The 19079-nt window shown below is 36.9% G+C and overlaps 1 protein-coding gene across 8 annotated transcripts in view; it reads right to left on the reverse strand.

Moving 5' to 3' along the window:
- AKT3 (AKT serine/threonine kinase 3) overlaps positions 1–19079 on the reverse strand; it is a 414511-nt gene that overhangs the window by 302051 nt on the left and 93381 nt on the right. For 2 of the 8 annotated variants that reach the window (XM_078156267.1, XM_078156265.1), the window contains one exon: positions 5005–5066. The exons of the other annotated variants lie outside the window; for them this stretch is intronic. The gene's annotated coding sequence lies outside the window, so the exon portion shown is untranslated. The remainder of the gene's footprint in view (positions 1–5004; positions 5067–19079) is intronic. 8 annotated transcript variants of the gene reach the window in all.

Raw genomic sequence — 19079 nt, forward strand, 5'->3', positions numbered from 1 at the left:
GAATTCCCTAAGAGCAGGGGGTGGAGAGAAGAAGACCAGGAGCCATGTAATAAGCTCCTTGATAAAGGAAGAAAAATTACCTGGATGTCAGTACAGAACAGCAAACAAAACCTCCACAGAGTTACATACATCACACACACACACACACACACACACACACACACACACACACACACACACACACACACACACACACACACACACCTTTAAAATGAACCTTAAAGGAGGAAAGGTTACTGACTGATAGCTGTAGAATATTCTGAAAGTGTCGGTAAAGAGAAAGAAGTATCTCTACTCTAGATCAAATGTGTGAGTCACCAGTGAAGATAAATCTAGTGGTGAAAAGAGTAAACAGATATGTAGGCTTTGGGGAAAGCTAGATTTCTAAGACTACAAAAAGAAGAAAAGAAACATGAGAAGAATAGGCCTGATAGAAAGAGCATTTTGTAGCTGACAGAATAGGTCTTGGGGGGGTGGGGAGGATGACTGAATTGAGTAGGATAGAGATATAGGAGAGATGGTGCTGATAGATGAGTATGAAGGAAAGGGTGGTGACCTGTGAAATAAGCTCTGGCCTAAACATCACAGGACTACGAATCACAGAGATTCTGAGGACAGCCACAGAGCAGTTGCTTATTACACCTCAGAAAGCAGCAGCTGAGTAGATGTCAGGTTTGAAGTCTTGCCTCAGGTCTCACCCATTCCTCAGGGTAGATTCTAATATAGAAGATCTTTGATACTGGATTGGTTACAAGTAAGAAGTAATAGGAAGCTGGTAGAGTCCTGGGGCCTCTTGGTTACATAGCAGTTAACAGAAACTACTACAGGATTAGAAGTATTCCCTATGACTAAGACGGAGTTATACATACTATGGATGCAAAGATGGATCAAGACAAGGAAAACAATTAGCTTAATTTAGGATATACATAACAAAAAATAGGAACTATATGAAAAGTGTTTGACAGAATACAGTAGTCATTTATGTTAAACCTTTAAAAGCACAGACATGAAAGAGCCCATTTTTAGTACAATAAAAAGTACACATGTAAAATCAAGACCCAGAACTATTTGCAATGGGGAAGTACTGGAAGTTTTCCCAATAAATATGGGAATAAGGGGGCTGCTAGGCGGTGCAGTGGATACAACACTGGCCCTGAAAGTCAGGAGGACCTGAGTTCAAATTTGACCTCAGACCAAACACTTGACACTTACTAGCTCTGTGACCCTGGGTAAGTGCCTCAGTGGATGGAGCTCTGACCTTGCAGTCAGGAGGATCTGAGTTCAAATCCAGGTGTCTAAGACACTTGACCTTACTAGCTGTGTGACCCTGTGCAGATCACTTAACCCTGATAAAATAATTAAAAAAAAAAAAGGAATAAAATCAGGACGTCCATAGCTACGTGGCCTGGTAGATAAAACACAGGATTAGGGTCAGGAAGAACTGAGTTTGAATTCTACCTTGATCCTGGGGCAAATGACTTTAACTGCTCTGTAACTGAGTTTCCATCTATAAAATGGGGACAACACCACCTCCCTCACAGAGTTGAGAGATATTTTGTGTGTGTATGTGTATGTATGTATATGTGTGTGTGTGTGTATATATGTATGTATATGTCACTTTCCACACCTTAAAGCACTATGCAAGCTATATAGTCTTCTCAATTATTTAAAGCAATAAGACAAGAGAAACAAATTAAGGGCATAAGCTGACAGAGAAGACAAAATTATCTGTATTTGCAGATGGCATGATGACTTATGCAGCAGACTCTCCCCGGCATAAGTAATAGCAGAGAAACTAATCAAGGTAATTAGTAACTTCAGTAAAACATCAAAATACAAAATAAAACCTATAAAAATCATCAGCATTTCTACATAGAAATTTTTAAAAGCAAAAGGAAATAATAGAGAAATCTCATTCAATTAAGTATGAAAATTCACTTTGGGAATCAACATACCAACATACACTCAAGAATCATATAAATAGGGGGCAGCTAGGTGGTGCAGTAGATAGAGCACCAGCCCTAAAGTCAGGAGGACCTGAGTTCAACCGACCTCAGACCAAACACTTGACACTTACTAGCTGTGTGACTGTGGTTAAGTCACTTAAACCCCAAATGCCTTAAAAAAAAAAAGAATTATGTAAATGATGCTGAAAAATATTCTTTAAAAAAATAACATAAGACCTAAATAATCTGAAGGATAATCATGGTTCTTGGTCAGGCAGTACCAATATAATTAAAATTATATTGCTTAAATCAGTTCAGATTTAGTGCTATCCCGATTAAACTGCCAAGAGGTTACCTCATGGAACTACATCAAGCGAATAACAAAATTCACTTGGAAGTCTAGAATCTCAAGCAAATAATGACAAAAAATATGAAAAGAGACATAGCACTTGCAGAGCTCCAATTATTACAAAATAGTAATAAATAAAAATATTTGGCACTCATTACAAAGAGACCAGTGGAAAAGATAAAGCAAGTCTACAAAATAATCACATACTGCTTTGTGTTTTATGTTTCAAATTTGCATGTTTAATCACTGTTCAATTACCCAAGAATACAAATTCCTGGGGAAAAAACTCTCTATTAGGCAAGGAGGACTGGGAAAAATGGAAAAGTTTGGCAGAAATTAGATTCAGACCAGCATCTTCACCCAATATTTTATAATAAATTTTAAATACATACACAGCTAAAATATAAAAGGTCATATAAAAATAAAATTAGCAAACAGAGGAGAGTACTTTTACAATGGTAGTAAATGGAGAAAGTCTTAATGAAACAAAAGATAAAAGATAAATTGATAATTTAGGTAACATAAAATTAAAATGCTTTTGCATGAACAAAAGTAATGCAACTAGAACGAAAGAAACTATAAAATGGGGGAAATATTTGTATCAAATATTTCTGATAAAAAACAATATATGAGAATGCCACAAATATATTAATAGGACCAGAGCCATTCCTTAATACATACATAAAGAATATAAATACAAGTTATTTTCAAAAGAACTGCAGGCTATCAATATGAAAGACTGTCCTAAATCACTAATAATAAAAGTAATGAATTAAAATAATTCTGACATTTTACTTCATAGCCATCAAAATGGCAATGAAGATAAGACAAAAATAGTTATTGTTGGAATTGGCTTGTGGAAAGACGTGAGTTATTAATAAGCTATTGTTGGAACTGTGAACTGATATAACTATCCTGGAAAATTATTTGAAATATTAAAGTCACTAAATATTCTTTTTTTTTTGGGGGGGGGGTGGTTTGGTGAGGCAGTCAGGGTTAAGCAACTTGCCCAGGGTCACACAGCTAGTAAGTATCAAGTGTCTAAGGCCAGATTTGAATTCCACTGCACCACCTAGCTGCCCCAATAATCTTTAACCTTATGATTCTATTACTGGCCACATACCCCTAAGGAGGTCAAAGTCCGAAAGGAAGGCCCCATATATTACAAAATGTTTACAGCATTATTTTTTTGTGGTAACAAAATAGGAGAAAAATCTAGTGCCTATTGATTGGGAAATGACTGTTAATGTAACATGATTATTATGTACTAAACAACAAAAAATAAGAAGAATTTAGAGATAAATGGAAATACTTGCATAAACTGATGAAGAAACAAGTAAAACCAAGATAATATACAAAAATGGGTAGAAAAAATGTAAAGAACAATAAAAGGAAGTGGAACAGAAATCCTAATAACCAGTTCTCAGACTTAGAAAACTGATGACAAAATGCACCTCCTTCCTTTTAAGTTGGGGGTCTTTGGCTGTGAAATTCTGCACATACTATGAGAAATAGTTGCTATGTTAGTTGCTTTTGCTCAATAAATTTTCTTTGTTACAGGAGGGTCTGATAAAATTTATATATATACATATGTATACATTTCTCCATACACACACACATACACACACACACACACACACACACACACACACGCGCGCGCTTGTGAGTAGGGGAAAAGGCATCAATAAATCTTTTTTTGTGTGTGGCAATTGGAATTAAGTGACTTGTCCAGGGTCACACAGCTAGTAAGTGTCAAGTGTTTTGTCTGAGGCTGGATTTGAACTCAGGTCCTCCTGACTTTAAGGCCTGTGCTGTATCCACTATGCCACCTAGCTCCACCAATAAATCTTATTTTTTAAAAAAAATTCTATTTCCACTAGAAAATAAAGAGACCCTCAAACATGAAAAGTATGGAAACCACTTCTCTAAAAATGAATCCATTTTTAAGTTGGTTATAATTTTGTAGTTCCCACTTTCTATACTATTTAAATATCCTAGAGTTCTAGTTTCCATATTTCTACTAATTATCATATTTGATCTACTTCTCTTCCACAGTATACTCATCACCATTATTATTGGGTGGCTTTGGATATATTTTTTTTACACTGTTGCTATGTTAACTATAGTAAATCTTTCGGTTTACAATTTATATTTTACTTTTTTTTCTCTTCTGAATCACAGAATTTTTGTTTTTATGCTACTTTAATACCAATCAGGATCAATCTTGTGTCTTTGATTTCTATAACTTTCTCTTTTGTATATGATGGCTTAATCAGGACTTCATGGGCTTTTTGTCAAGGTACTAAACTCAGTATATCAGTCTGGAATTTGTATTTCCTTAAAAATGAAAAACCTAAAATTGTCATTAAAATATATAACTTAACATTATTTGTAATCTGACCAGCTCTCATTTATTAATGTTATTTTATCACCATCACCAAACATATGGGCCTATGCTGGTATTTGTTATTTTTCCCCCAAATCACCAATTAACTGATAAATTAGAGTGCAAATTTAGATAACACTGTGGTTCAAATGCTCTAACAGTTGAACACTAGAATAAAAAGCATCGAGCCTTTTCACTGTCTTTATGTACCACACCAAGTTACCTAAAAGACAGCCACATTTATTCTTCAATTTTTTTTCTGTTGCTATGAAGCAATGACTACTTATTTTTTCAAGCCCCAGTCCAGATTCTCAGTCACTCACCCGCCCGCCATCTTATGAATCTTGTGCTTCCTCTCCTCCTGTGGGCTCCACCAAAGAGGACTCTATAAAGTAAATGTGGAGACAATTATTGCCAAAAGTAACAGAATGTGGGACTCTTAACAGATCTAGAAAGGATAATTTTGGAAGCCCTAATCTACTAATTTGCTTAAAAAGCAAAATCTGAGTCTAGAAATTAGAAATGTGAAGCTAAATTTCTTTAAGTTTCATTATCTGAAAGGATGTCCAATTTATAGCAGAAAACTCTAAACTTTTGAAGAACAAATTTAGAAACTCCACAAACAAAATCTTAATTCTGCTGGTCAACAAAGACCTAAAGGATGCTGCTGCTTTCCTGGGCTCTCTTCATCACCAAAATCCATCTAAATGTATAAATAAGACACTAAAATATACACTGTTATGCTACACAAAAGCAGAAAAATTCGTTATGAAATAATAGCCTTTGGATGAAAAAGGATTATTATCATAATTCCAAATACTGCTGTCATAAATCTTAGTAATAACAACAATAGTAATAAATCTACATATTTTACATTAAAGATGTTGAAAATAAAAATAATATGTGGGAAGGAGGAAGGACAAATTTATAGATGAGGTAGTACAAAAAGTCAGAACTGCAGTTATAAAACTGTAACTGCTTTATTCTCCTTTCACTAACTGTTTAACACAGACCCAGGAAAAAATGGTAGGAAGAATATTAGTGGCCCCTCAACCAATCCTTGCCTACTTTCATTCACATCAACTGAAATTCATTTCATCACCACTGTTAATGTCTTTTTCCCACCATTTCTGCCAACTCCTTTTTTTTCCCCCGTTACAAAAAGTATAACTACACTGGGATACCTTAGTGTATTCCTGGCAGGTTCAGATTGACACACTGGTATGCTAAACACACTGTCTTCTGTGAAATTGATGGCCCCAAAACACTTTAAATTTACTCATATTTACCAGGTCTTTGCATTTTAACCGCCACTTGTAATATAATTTAATACTTCTAATAAAAATTACAAGAACTCAATTACTCAGAACGGTAGCAGAGGTACTCTGAAGAATCTCATTCTCTGAAACAGAAGATTTACTCTTTAAACACTGAAACTGATTTTATTACAGTTTTACTTCAATGCTTCATTAAAGCACAGAACTGACTCTAGAAAGTTCTTAAAGCCTATGTCAATGTAGACCATATAAATTCTGGCAAGGCCAACCAAGCTTAAAAGGCTTCAATATCTATTCTCCAAAGACGAGCTGAGTTAAGTTTGAAGATACCAGAAGTTTGGCCACCATGTGAATGTCTTTTTTTTTTGGCTACAGCAATTCACAAAGGTCTTCTACCAAAGAAGAGAAGACTTGTAATAAGCATTGATATATTAAGTGCCAACACCACAAAGGCACTGAAGTACCTCACATTTATTTGTATACTGCTTTGTTTTTTCCAAAGCACTTTTTAATTTTTTTTTCATTTGATATTCACCAAAAAATGATACCTCATAGACAGGTATAACTATCCAAATCTTATAAAGAGAATAAAGGTAAGAAAATTTCAGGGACTTGCCAAAAGTATAAAAAAGATTTTCTGATTTCTAATCTAGTACTCACTATTACTAGAAAAATATTGTAAAACTGCTATTCATATTTATTCCTAAAGCATTATAATAAAAATAAATTGTTTTCTCAATGTCTTAAGCCGATCACTATGATGAATAATAACTGACAGTCCTGGAGCATTCCTGACATCCTCACACTATACCACTGTACTCTCTACCTTTCCTCTCCAACAAGGCATTTAACTATCACCCTGAGACCCTAGGGAGAATTCAACAAGTCTAGGTGCCCCAAGAACCACCAAGATGTTCTCTGTCAATCTTAGCACCAGGTTTGCCTTTATTCTGCTAACAGTAATTAAATCACTACCATTCCTGGAAAGGATTTGTCAATAACTTAACCATATAACTCACTAACCATCCCTGTGACCTGCACACAAATACACCATTTCCTGGATGTTGCTTTCCTACATGCGTTATCTTCCCCTTTTAGAGTATAAGCTCTTTGAGCACAGGGATTGCTTTACTTCATGTATTTGCACTGCAATCCCAACACTTACTGAGGCTCTTTTCATTACTATGGATGGTCTTTTGACTTTTTAGCATCATTCAAAACATTTTCTACTTTTTCCAAATCAGTAGCCACTTCATCTTCTCTTTGGAGTACTGAGACTGAGGTTGGATTCCTATTTCCATCAGTTAGTCATTTTGTCAGTCCAGGCAAAACATTTGTTCCATCTGTTTTGCTGTGTGGTTTTGTTTTGGGGAAAGAATGTTTTGCAAATCTCTACACCACTATGCCATCATTGTTATCTTTTGTTACTTTAATCCATTTCCTCATTTTCAAATGCACCCTCTACACTGTCCTATTTTGAAAGTCCATGATTACCCTTAAAACTTTTTAACATTATTAAATTTAAGTTCTGTTCCTTACAGGCATAAATGAGACTCCGGATCTCTTCATCCAGATATTCTTTTTGATTACTGAGCCATAATGAATGAATGAAGGAAATGAATGAATGAATAAAGGAAATGATGAATGGATATTTATTAAGCACTTACAACGTGCTAAGCATTGAGAGGTGCTAATAGAAAAGCAAGATAGATCCTGCTCTTAAGAAAGCTGCATCCTAGGGGCAGCTAGGTGGTGCATTAGAGAGAACTGGCCCTGAAGTCAGGAGGACCTGAGTTCAAATCCGAACTTAGATCAAACACCTGACAAGCTGAATGACCCTGGGCAAGTCACTTAGCCCCAATTGCCCCCCCCCCAAAAAAGCTGCATTCTAGTAAGAGATAACATGTATAGATTTCAGCTACAAGTCAGATGGAAAGATCTTTGGTCCTTAAGGGGCAGCAGCAAATAGGTGGTACTGTATCTTCTTTAATGTTATTTACACTAATAAAACCATTCATTTCTGATGTTGAACCATTCAACAATGCCAACGTCTTCAATGGTGAGGATTTTCTCTTCAGGGTCTTCAGTAGCTAGGGCTACAGCATCCCCACAGAAAAGGTCACCAGGTCACACCTCCACAACAGTTGATTCCCAGGATGGTAGCTTCAGGGCCTTAGTGAAAAGTAGGGCAAATGGGGGGGGAGCCAAGTTGGCAGAGTAAAAGCAGTGACTTGCTTGAGCTCTCCTCCAAATACCTATAAAAAATGGCTCTAAGCAAATTCTAAAGCAGCAGAACCCACAAAAAGACAGAGGGAAACAAATTTCCAGGCCAAGACAATCTGGATGGTTGATCAGAAAGGTATATTGCTCCAGGTGGGGAGAGGGGCACAGCTCGGCATGGGCACACAGGCCGTAGCAAACCTGGAGCAAGCCTCAGAGGAATGAATCATGTGCAGCTGTGGCGGTTTCCAGACAACTTAGGTCAGTGGGAAAAGCCTGTTTCTGCAGTGGTGAAGGAGGAACGCAGGGTCTCAGCTCCAGTTCCTGAGCTCAGCCCAGGGGTGGCAGCTGCCTCCTGAGCTTCTGGCCCACAGACTGATGGGGAATCCAGTGGCTGATCAGAGGAGGAATGCAGGGATCTCTGGTGGTGCAGGATTCTCTTGCTTTGCCAGTGTTTCGATCTGGGTCACAGTTCTGAATGGCGGTACTGGGGCTAGGAGGAGTGCTGGCCCTGTGGAGCTTGTAGTGGCTGTGGAGAAGAAACCCTCCTCACAGTTCAGAGAAAGAAAAGAGGGCTTGTGGTCTCTCATAGACCAGAGCACAGGACAGGAAAGGAGTAAACACCTCGCCCTTGATCATAACACCTTAGAAGAACTGAAAATGTACAGGTCCCTAGAAGTATCTCTGAAAACAGCTGCACAAAACTCCTGACGCTTGGGACAGTACATTCTCCACACTGGAAACAGACTCCTACCTTAACAAAGAGTTTAAAACTCAAGTAATTGGCTGGGATCATGAGCAAGCAGCGCAAAAAGAGTCAGACTATATTATCTTACTTTGATGACAAACAAGATCAAAACATTTGACCAGAAGAAGACAATGAAGCCAAAGCTCCTATATCCAAAGCCTCCAAGAAAAATATGAATTGGTCCCAGGCCATGGAAGAGCTCAAAAACGATTTTGAGAAGCAAAGAAGAGAAGTAGTGGAAAAACTGAGGGTGATTTTAAAGGAGACCCCAAAAAAACACTGAAGAAAATAACACCTTAAAAAATAGCCTAATCCAAATGGCAAAAGTGGTCCAAAAAGCCAATGAGAAGAAGAATGCTCTAAAAAGCAAAACTGGCCAAATGGAAAAGTCCAAAAGCTTACTGAAGAAAATACTTCCTTAAAAATTAGAATGGAGGAATTGGAAGCTAGTGACAATTTGAGAAACAAAGGCACTGTAACACTAATCCAAAAGAATAAAAAAATAGAAGACAATGTGAAATATCTCACAGGAAAAACAACTGACTTGGAAAATAGATCCAGAAGAGAGAACTTAAAAAGTATTGGACCATCTGAAAGCCATGATCAAAAAAAGAGCCTAGACATCATCTTTCAAGAAATTATCAAGGAAAACTGCCCTGATATTTTAGAACCAGGGGGCAAAATAGAAATTGAAAGAATCCACTGATCGCCTCCTGAAAGAGATGCCCAAAGGAAAACTCCTAGGAATACTCTAGCCAAATTCCAGAATTCCCAGGTCAAGGAGAAAATATTGCAAGCAGCCAGAAAGAAACAATTCAAGTACTGTGGAAACACAATCAGGATAACACAAGATTTAGCAGCTTCTACATTAAGGGTCCGGAGGGCATGGATTTATGATATTCTGGAGGGCAAAGGAGACAGGACCACAACCAGGAATCACCTACCCATCAAAACTGAGTATAATCCTTCAGGGGGAAAAATGGTCATTCAATGAAACAGGGGACTTTCAAGCATTTCTGAGGAAAAGACCAGAGCTGAATATAAAATCTGACTTTCAAATACAAGACTCAAGTGAAACATGGAAGAGGTAAACAGGAAAGAGAAATCATAAGACACTTATTAAGGTTGAACTGTTTACATTCCTGCAGGGAAAGATGATATTTGTAACTCATGAGTCCTTTGTCAGTATTAGGGTAGTGGGAGGGAAAAAAATTATACGTATGTATACATAGATAGAGGGCACAGGGTGAGTTGAAGATGACGGGGTGATATCTGGAAAATAAAATTAAGGGTACATTACAGGAAAAGACACAAAATCCTATTAAAGCAGAGGGAAAGAAGGGGGGGAGCATTGTTTGAACCTTACTCTCATCAGATTAGGCTCAAGAAGGGCATAATATAATCAGTTAAGTATAGAAACCTAACTTGCCCTATAGGCAGTAGGAGGGAAAAGGGGAAAGAAAAGGGGGGACAGATAAGGGAGGGGGGGAAAGAAGGGAGGGAAGCAGCAGTAAGACTAAAGGGGAAGAAAAGGGAAAGGGATGATAAAGGGGGGAAGGGACTGAAGGAGGCGGTGGTCAAAAGCAAAACACTAGTGAAGGGGAGAAAGGAAAAAGGAGAAAGAAAAGCATAAATAGGGGGGAAAAGGATGGAATGTGAATGGGATGAACTCTCCCATAAAACGGAAATGGATTGCAGAATGGATTAAAAACCATAATCCTACAACATGTTGTTTACAGGAAACACATTTGAAAAAGAGTGACACATACAGGGTAAAGGTAAAAGGCTGGAGCAGAATATATTTGCGCCAGCTGAAGTAAAAAAAAGCAGGGGTAGCAATCCTGATCTCAGATAAAGCAAGAGCAAAAATAGATCTAATCAAAAGAGATAAGGAAGGAAACTACATCCTGCTAAAAGGCACCATAGACAATGAAGTAATATCATTACTAAATATATATGCACCAAATGGTATAGCATCCAAATTCTTACAGGAGAAGTTCAGGGAGTTACAGGAAGAAATAGACAGCAAAACTATACTAGTGGGGGGGACCTGAACCTCCCCCTCTCGGCACTAGATAAGTCTAACCACAAAATAAACAATTCAGAAAAACCTGGAAAGACTTATATGGTATGATGCTGAGTGAAGTGAGCAGAATCAAGAGGACTTTGTACACAATAGCAGCCACATTATGCAATGACTAAGAATGTTAAACTGAACCCTTCTTAGCATTACGAGGATCTAAGACATCTTCAGAGGCCTCGGGATGGAAAAGGCTGTTCACATCCAAAGAAAGAATTATGGAAGATGAATCGCTCTCACTTATTTTTGCCTTCTGTTGAGTTTTGTTTCATCTTTCTGATGGTTCTTCCTATTGGTTTTAATTTTTACTTACAACTTCACTAATGTGAAAATATGTTTAAAGGGTATGTAAATGTAAAGCCTATGTCAGATTGTGCACCATCTTGGGAAGGGTGGGGGGGAGAAAAAGGGAGAAAAATTTTCAACTCAAAAGCATATGGAAAAAAAAATTTATAAGACAAGCACGGAGCCTTGAAATGTTAAAAAAAAAGAAAAAAGAAAATAAAATTAAGGGGTGAGAGAGAATTATGCTGGGAGAAGGAGAAAGGGAGAAGTAGAATGGGGTAAATTATCTCATGTGAAACAGACAAGAAAAGGCTTTTACAGTGGAGAGGAAATGGGGGATGGTGAGAGGGAATGAGTGAATCTTATTCTCATTGGATTTGCCTTAAGGAGGGAATAACACACACAATGGGGTATGGAAATCTATCTTACCCTACAGAAAAATAAGGGGGGGAAGGGGACAAGAGAACAGGGGGTTAATAGAGGGGAGGGCAGGTTGGGGGAGGGGATAATCAAAAGCAAACACTTCTGAGGAGGGACAGTGTCAAGAGAATAGAATAAATGGGGGATAGGATAGGATGAAGGGATATATACTCAGTTTTTCATAACAGGACTACTATAGAAGTGTTTTGCATGACTACACATCTGTAACTTGTATTGAGACGCTTGCCTTTTCAATAAGGGTGGGTGGGGAGAGAGGAAAAGAGAAAATGTGTAACCTAAAGTTTTAAAAACATGTTAAAAATTTTAAAAAAGAAAAGAAAAAAAAAGTAGGGCAAATGGTTGAAGGGTTATGGAGAAGAGACAGCAAGAGAGCTATCAGTCCCAGAGCTGCTTGATTTGATTGATCAAAAGCTAGTAACAGTAGCAGCAAGCAAGGTGGGCCCCTTCTCTTGATCACTGCTCCCTTCAGTGATAACTGCAGAGCCCAGGCTGAAAGTAGGGCCAGTGTGATGTGTGGTACAGAAGGTGTCCTCTTTAGATTTTAGGATCTAGCCCATTTTGTAGTACCTTGGGAATGTATCTTCCACTCAGCTGTCAAACTGATCTTCTTAAAGCACGTCTAACCATGTCACTCCTCTATACAGTAAACTCCTGTGACTCCTTATTGCCTCCAGAAGCATATGTAAAACTTTCTGGTTAATTTTTAAAGACCTTCTTAACCTGGTCTCTTCTTATTTTTTCCAGTCTTCATACCTCTTACTCTCCATTCACATAATCTGTGATCCAGTGACATTGTTGTCTCTTACACATAAAATTTCCATCTCCCAATTCCGACCATTTTCATTGGCTGTGTTCCACACCTGAAACTATTCTTCTTCATTTCCACCTCTTGTTTCTTTGGCTTCCTTCAGGTTTCAGCTTGAGTTCCACTTTCTGTTATAAGTTTTTCCCAATTCTCCAGTTAATGCTGTCCCTCCGAAATTATCTCCAATTTCTCCTATCTATATCTTACTTGTAATAGTTGTTTACATGTTGTCTCTCCATTGCACTGTGTTCTCCCTGAGAGCAGGGACTATTGTTTGGCAGCTAGGTGGCTCAGTGGACTTGGAATCAGAAAAACCCGATTTTAAATTTGGCTTCAGGGACAAACTACGTAAGTGACCTTGGGAAAGTCACTTAACCTCCATCTGTCTCAGTTTCTTTATCTATAAAATGGGAATAATAGTATGATCTACTCCTACAGTTGCAGCGAGAATCAAATGAGATATTTGCAGCGCAATTTGGAAACCCTGAAAAACAATATAAATACTAGCGACCATCATCATCCTCATCAGCATTTTCACCCCAGGCACTTATCACAGTACCTGGCACATAGTAGGCACTTAAAAATTTTTATTGATTTGTTTACTTGACTTCTTAGTTATCAAAGAATTATAGTTTTGGGAGATGGATAAGACTCTAGTAGTTATCTAATTCATTTTATATAAGAAAAAAGTGATGAACCCAAGATCAACCAACTTGACAAAAAGAGTAGAATAACTCCTTAAATCTACCAACTCTAGTACTATGTTATTTCATTAAGTATTAACAATTTCAGGAAGTGTTTCACTTTGCAGATGTACTCTATCTTCATTTTCTTTTCTTTTCTTTTTTTTTTTAATTTCCATAAGAATCTAACAGTAGTCAAGTATATTCTGTTTTTCGATGAAGAAACTGAACTTTGGAGATTAAGTGACTTGACTGAGGGCATAATAGATGGGAGAGTTAGACTTCAAAACCAGGTTCTCTGACTCCAAATTATATATGTTTAAAAATATGCAACTGAATATTTACTTTGTCAATGGTAAAAGTTCCCCAAAGTTCCATTTAGACATATTACAAATCGAACCATTGAAAAAAGGGCCAATTTTTCCTTACTGCACAACAGAAGTTACCATCCTTTCAGAAGTGAGATGCAGAGGCAGCTGGATAGAGCACTGGCCCTTTAAGTCAGGAGGACCTGAGTTCAAATCAGGCCTCAGACCAAATACTTGACACTTACTAGCTGTGTGACCCTGGGCAAGTCACTTAACCCCAATTGCCTAAAAAAATAAAAATAAAAATCAATAGCAAAAGTGAGATGCACAGTTGCTGACCTCCATGTCCTTCTTCTGGCCCAAAATTGTCAGTTAGTGTAGAAAAGGGAGTGGCATCCCAACACAAGCGAAAGTTGAATAATGTTATAGCGTTCATAAATATCTTTCCTAAATGTCCCACCGATGAAATTACTTTGAATTAACAAGCTTAAAAAAATGTAAATCCTACCCCATACTCTAAGTCTTACCCATGTAGCCCTTTCCCTACTTTCCAGATTTCATCCGGATGCACCTACCACTGAACTTAAACATAGCCAATGGGACACAGAAATATAAATTATAAGAACTATTTTTCTGCTAAAAACAGAGACTGAAAAAAAAATATGAAATGCTATCATTTATTAGCATAAACTGCTATTGGTTAAGAAAACCACTTCTTGGGAATGTCAGAAAATTGGGACACTAATGAACTGGTTGGTGATGGAGGTGATGGATCTAAACATTCTGGAGAACAATTTGGATATTTAACTATACCCAAAAGGCTATAAAACTGTACTTACTCCGTGACCTAGCAATACCACTACTAGGTCTGGGGCCAAAGACATTGGGGGGGAGAAGGGAAAGACCTATTTGTACAAAAATATCTACAGTAGCTCTTTTTGTGGTGGCTAAGAATCGGAAATTGAAGGGATACCCATCAATTGGGGAACGACTGAATAAGTTGTGGTACATGATTACAATAGAATCCTACTGTGCTATATGAAATGATGAGCAGGATGCTTTCAGGAAAACTTGGGAAGACTTATATGAACTGATGCAAAGTGAACTAAGAAGAACCAGGAGAACATTGTATACAGTAAAAGCAATATTGTATGTATCAACTGTGAATAACTTAGCTATTCTCAGCAATACAATGATGTCCAAAGTGTCTCCCAAAAGGCTAACGATTAAAAAATGCTACCCACCTCCAGAAAAAGAACTGATGGATTCTAAATGTAGATTGAAGAATATTTTTTTCAACTTTATTATTCTTGGATTTTTTTTGTCTGAATATTCTTTTGCAACAAAGCTAATATGGAAATGTTTTGCATGACTACACATGTATAAATCTATATCAAACTGCTTACTGTCTTAGGGAGGGGGATGAGAAGAAGGGAGAGAGAGAATATGGAACTCAAAATTGTAAAAAAGGAATGGTAAAAAATTTTGTTTACATGTAACTGCAAAAAAAAAAGTAAATGTTAAAAAAAGAGAAACTACTTACATTCTCTCATTTTTTCCCTTTATTTACTATTTTGTTTGTATTTCAAAAGAACTCTTAGAAAGGTGTATTTCATTCTTCCATACAGCATGATGGCTAACTAAAGGCATGCACTGTTGTACTGTGCTTCACAGATATTGTTTTTTACAAATTGAAGGTCTTTGGCAACCCTTTGTCAAGTAAGTCTTATCAGGACCATTTTTCCAACAGCATGTGGGTCACATTGTGTCTCCGTGTCACATTTTGGTAATGCTACTATTGTCACTATATTGTGGCATCACGAACCACACTCATATGAGAGGGCCAACTTAATAAATTTTGTATGTGGTCTATCTACTCCACCAACCAACTGTTCCCATATCTCTCTCCCTCTTTTTGGGTCTCCCTATTTCCTGAGACACAACAATATTGAAATGATGTCCATCAATAATCCTCTAAATGCTCGAGTGAAAGGAAGAGTCAATTGATGTGGCAAATTTCATTCTTGTCTTATTTTAAGAAATTGCCACAGCCATACCAACCTTCAGCACCCACTATCCTGATCACTCAGCAACCATCACCATGAAGCCAAGAACCACCAACAGCAAAAATTACAACTCACTGAAGGCTCAGATGATGGTTAGCAATATTTTAAAATTATGTTATGTACACTGTCTTTTTCAGACATAATACTACTGCACACTTAATAGGCTAGAGTATAGTGTAAATATAACCTTTATATACACTGGGAAACCAAAAAGTTCATGTGACTCTCTTTATTGCTACATTTACTTTATTGCAGTGCTCTGGAACCAAACCTGCAATATCTCTGAGGTATGCCATATAAACATATGATTTTTAACATGTTTTCAAATTTTTAAATAGAATTCCCCAAACTGAATTTTGTAAGATTACCAAAGTTTCTTTCAAAGAAGCACAAAACTTTAAATAATAAGCATCAGAAATTAGGTTACAATTCCTTACATATCCTTTTGAAGGAACTATTTTAGCCAATCTGCAAACACTAATTTAACTACTGGTTCTCTAAAAGTGTGAGTCTTGTCCACAACCAAAACCAATAATTGAGTTGCTATGCTACTATATGATAAGAACCATATCTATACTGAATTCTCATTATCAATTATACTGTTCAGGAGATATGCCACGGGAAAACAAGGTGAAGTCAGCCATAGCAAAACAAAGATATTAAGAGATGGGAAGCATAAATGTTGTGTTGATGTCAACAAAATATTAAAAATGACCAAAAGAAAGGCCTCCAGCATGTTAGGCAGAACTTCTCTGGAAGACTTACAAGACACAGGGAAGAGCTGCACAAAATGAGAGGGCAGAGACATCTGCAATATTTTTAGTGATATCTGCAATATTTTTAGTGATGAGATTACTGAACCATTAAAGCATCAAAGAAACATTACTGTCAAGTTCCAGCTCATTCTGGGCCTGAAGTGCTTAAAGACCATGCTACTATATTTATACTGATCCTTGGTTATTTGCCCTTGCCTTTCAGTAGATGGCCTTTTAAAATCTGAGTTCCTCTAGTCTTGGTACATCTATACACACCTCTTTAAACATTCTTCCTTACCACAACTGTTTGTGTCATTAGAAATTCATTCTTTAAAATATCCTATCTTGAGCCAACTTCCCCTATAGAATCCTAGATCATGGGATCCTACCTATCTTTTCTCTAAACTCTTTAAAATCCATTTCCCAATTTCTGCATGTAAATACATCTTACAGAATAGGAATGTGAAAAATAAGTGGCAGTCAAGTCACAATTATACCACTCGCTGTACATTACATTCCTTTCTCCATGAAGCATGCAGTTTCCCAATGCTGTTACAAGATCTGAGTTCCATATCACATAACCCAAAAAAAGAAAAGAAAGGAGAAGTAGGAGAGTGAGAAATTGTTCTCCCCTTCCCTCCTAAACATTCTTGAGATTAGGAAATTAGGAGTCACTTGTTCCAGTTTATTTCCCTCACTGAGGAGGAAAGGAAGAAAAACATTCTACCACTGGGTGGGGTAAAGAACAATCTGTGCCCCTTTGGCTCCATTCAGAAGCTTTGAGCCAAATGAATCAACATGTTTATCAGCTAATAAAGCTAAGCTCATTTTATAATTTTATGCACTTGTAAGGAAATCACAAGCTCTTTTTTTTTTAAAGTAGCACTACTGAACACTAAAAGGTGTATTTTTAGCAAATTGGGTCAGGTCTTAGTTTACAAAGGCTAAAAGCCAGAATAACTCTCTCATCAGGTCAAGATGTTTATTACCCAACTGCAAAAAGTTTAAAGAAATTTAAGTTTTAAAGTATTTTGATGTCAGGGTCAAGGACTATCTGACCTATTAGTTCTGCCAACAATTTTTTTAAAAATTATTTCCTGTACCAGGGAACTCTCACTGTTCTTGCATGAACAATAATGAAAAGTTATTTATGTAACCACTAAAATTATTCTTTCCTTTTAAAGCAGATTTAAATTCATTTAGTAATAGCTATATCCCAGAAGCAGCCTGAGAGTCAGAAAGACCTGGGTTTAATTTCTACCTCTGATGCATGATAGCTGAGCAAATCATTTAACCTAAATAACCTAAGCAATTCTAACTCATATACAAGTTACACATAATTTGCTCATCTATACAAGTGAAGGAAATTTCCGCAATGGAAATTTTAAGCAGGGATGGATTCTCAGATCTAGACCCAAAAGAAAAATAGAAAAAAAGAAAAAGCCAATTAAAAAACTTTTATATGTAATACATATTGGTTATTTTTCACTGTTTGTAGGTATCATCGTTTTTCCTCAGAGAAGCACATGTCTTAAAATATTAAATATATAAGCTATTAAACCTTATGCAAAATCAGTAAAGCTTAAAACTGCACTAAGATTTTTGGGACAACTTGTATCATTTTAATAACTAAGTACCTTTTTAAATCATCTAAGGAGAGAAGATGGGGACAGGGGTAGGAAAGGAGAAAGGGGACAGTGAGAGGGAAAGAGGAGGGTGGCAGAGAGAGAGAGAGAGAAAACAGAGAAAGAGAGAGACACAAAGAGAGAGATACACACAGAGAGAGACCTCCTTTTCATTCAAAATCCTTAAAGTTACATTAAATAAAAATATAAGTCTCTGGCTGGTAACTTGGTAATTCATTTACTCAATGAGGAGAGAAAAATACATTCTTTAGTGTATTACCACCTACAGATTTTACCATTTCAAAATTGATTTAAAGCTCTAAAGTGTTTTTTTAATTATGAAAAAAAGTAGTTGACTTAATACAGCAAAATGCTGCCTTTACAGACTCTTAAACAAGATGATTTCTAGCTTTATGTCTCATTTGCTAGCTATGATCAGAGCATCACTTAACTGGGTTATTTCTGTTAAATATGCCTCTGAAGGTCTCTTGAAAGATTTTGATGTATGCTTACCAGAGGTATTTAACATTACGTCAGAGGAAACCCAGCAAAAAGTTCAAGCTGAATATTCCACTTTCCCTGTGGACAATTACTACAGAGGCTCCTGGAAGAGATCTGTAATCACTCAGGAGAGCTTGATCTGACCATTCACATAGGAAAGACCAAGGGGATGAAGACTGCCCATTGCCCAAACTGAAACATACATTTGGAGAGACAACATATAAGGCTTATCCAGCAGCATGTGTACCTTGGAGAAGCAGTACAGATGGAAAATGAGTTCGGCTCAGAATTAAAAAGAATGAGCAGAGTAGCTGAATGGTGTGGATTACCTTCAAGTAATAACAAAGCTCCCTTTAATTCTTGAGCTTCATATGAAAGCAAAGACTCCATCATTTTAATATCAATATCCTACTGGTGTTACTTACTGTATGTCTACAGGACATGGAACTCCAACAATGGAGGAGTACATGTTGGGTATAGAAAAGGCTGTAACACATAAGCAACGAGGAATTTTGAGGAAGAGGAACTGAGATATGGTAAGTCATAAGGGAAATATATTATGAGAATAGAAGATATATAGGTCATATGGCAGAGGCAAAAGAAG

Source organism: Phascolarctos cinereus, unplaced genomic scaffold, assembly GCF_003287225.1.
Source record: "Phascolarctos cinereus isolate Bilbo 61053 unplaced genomic scaffold, phaCin_HiC Scaffold_5;HRSCAF=322, whole genome shotgun sequence".
Lineage (NCBI taxonomy): Eukaryota > Metazoa > Chordata > Mammalia > Diprotodontia > Phascolarctidae > Phascolarctos > Phascolarctos cinereus.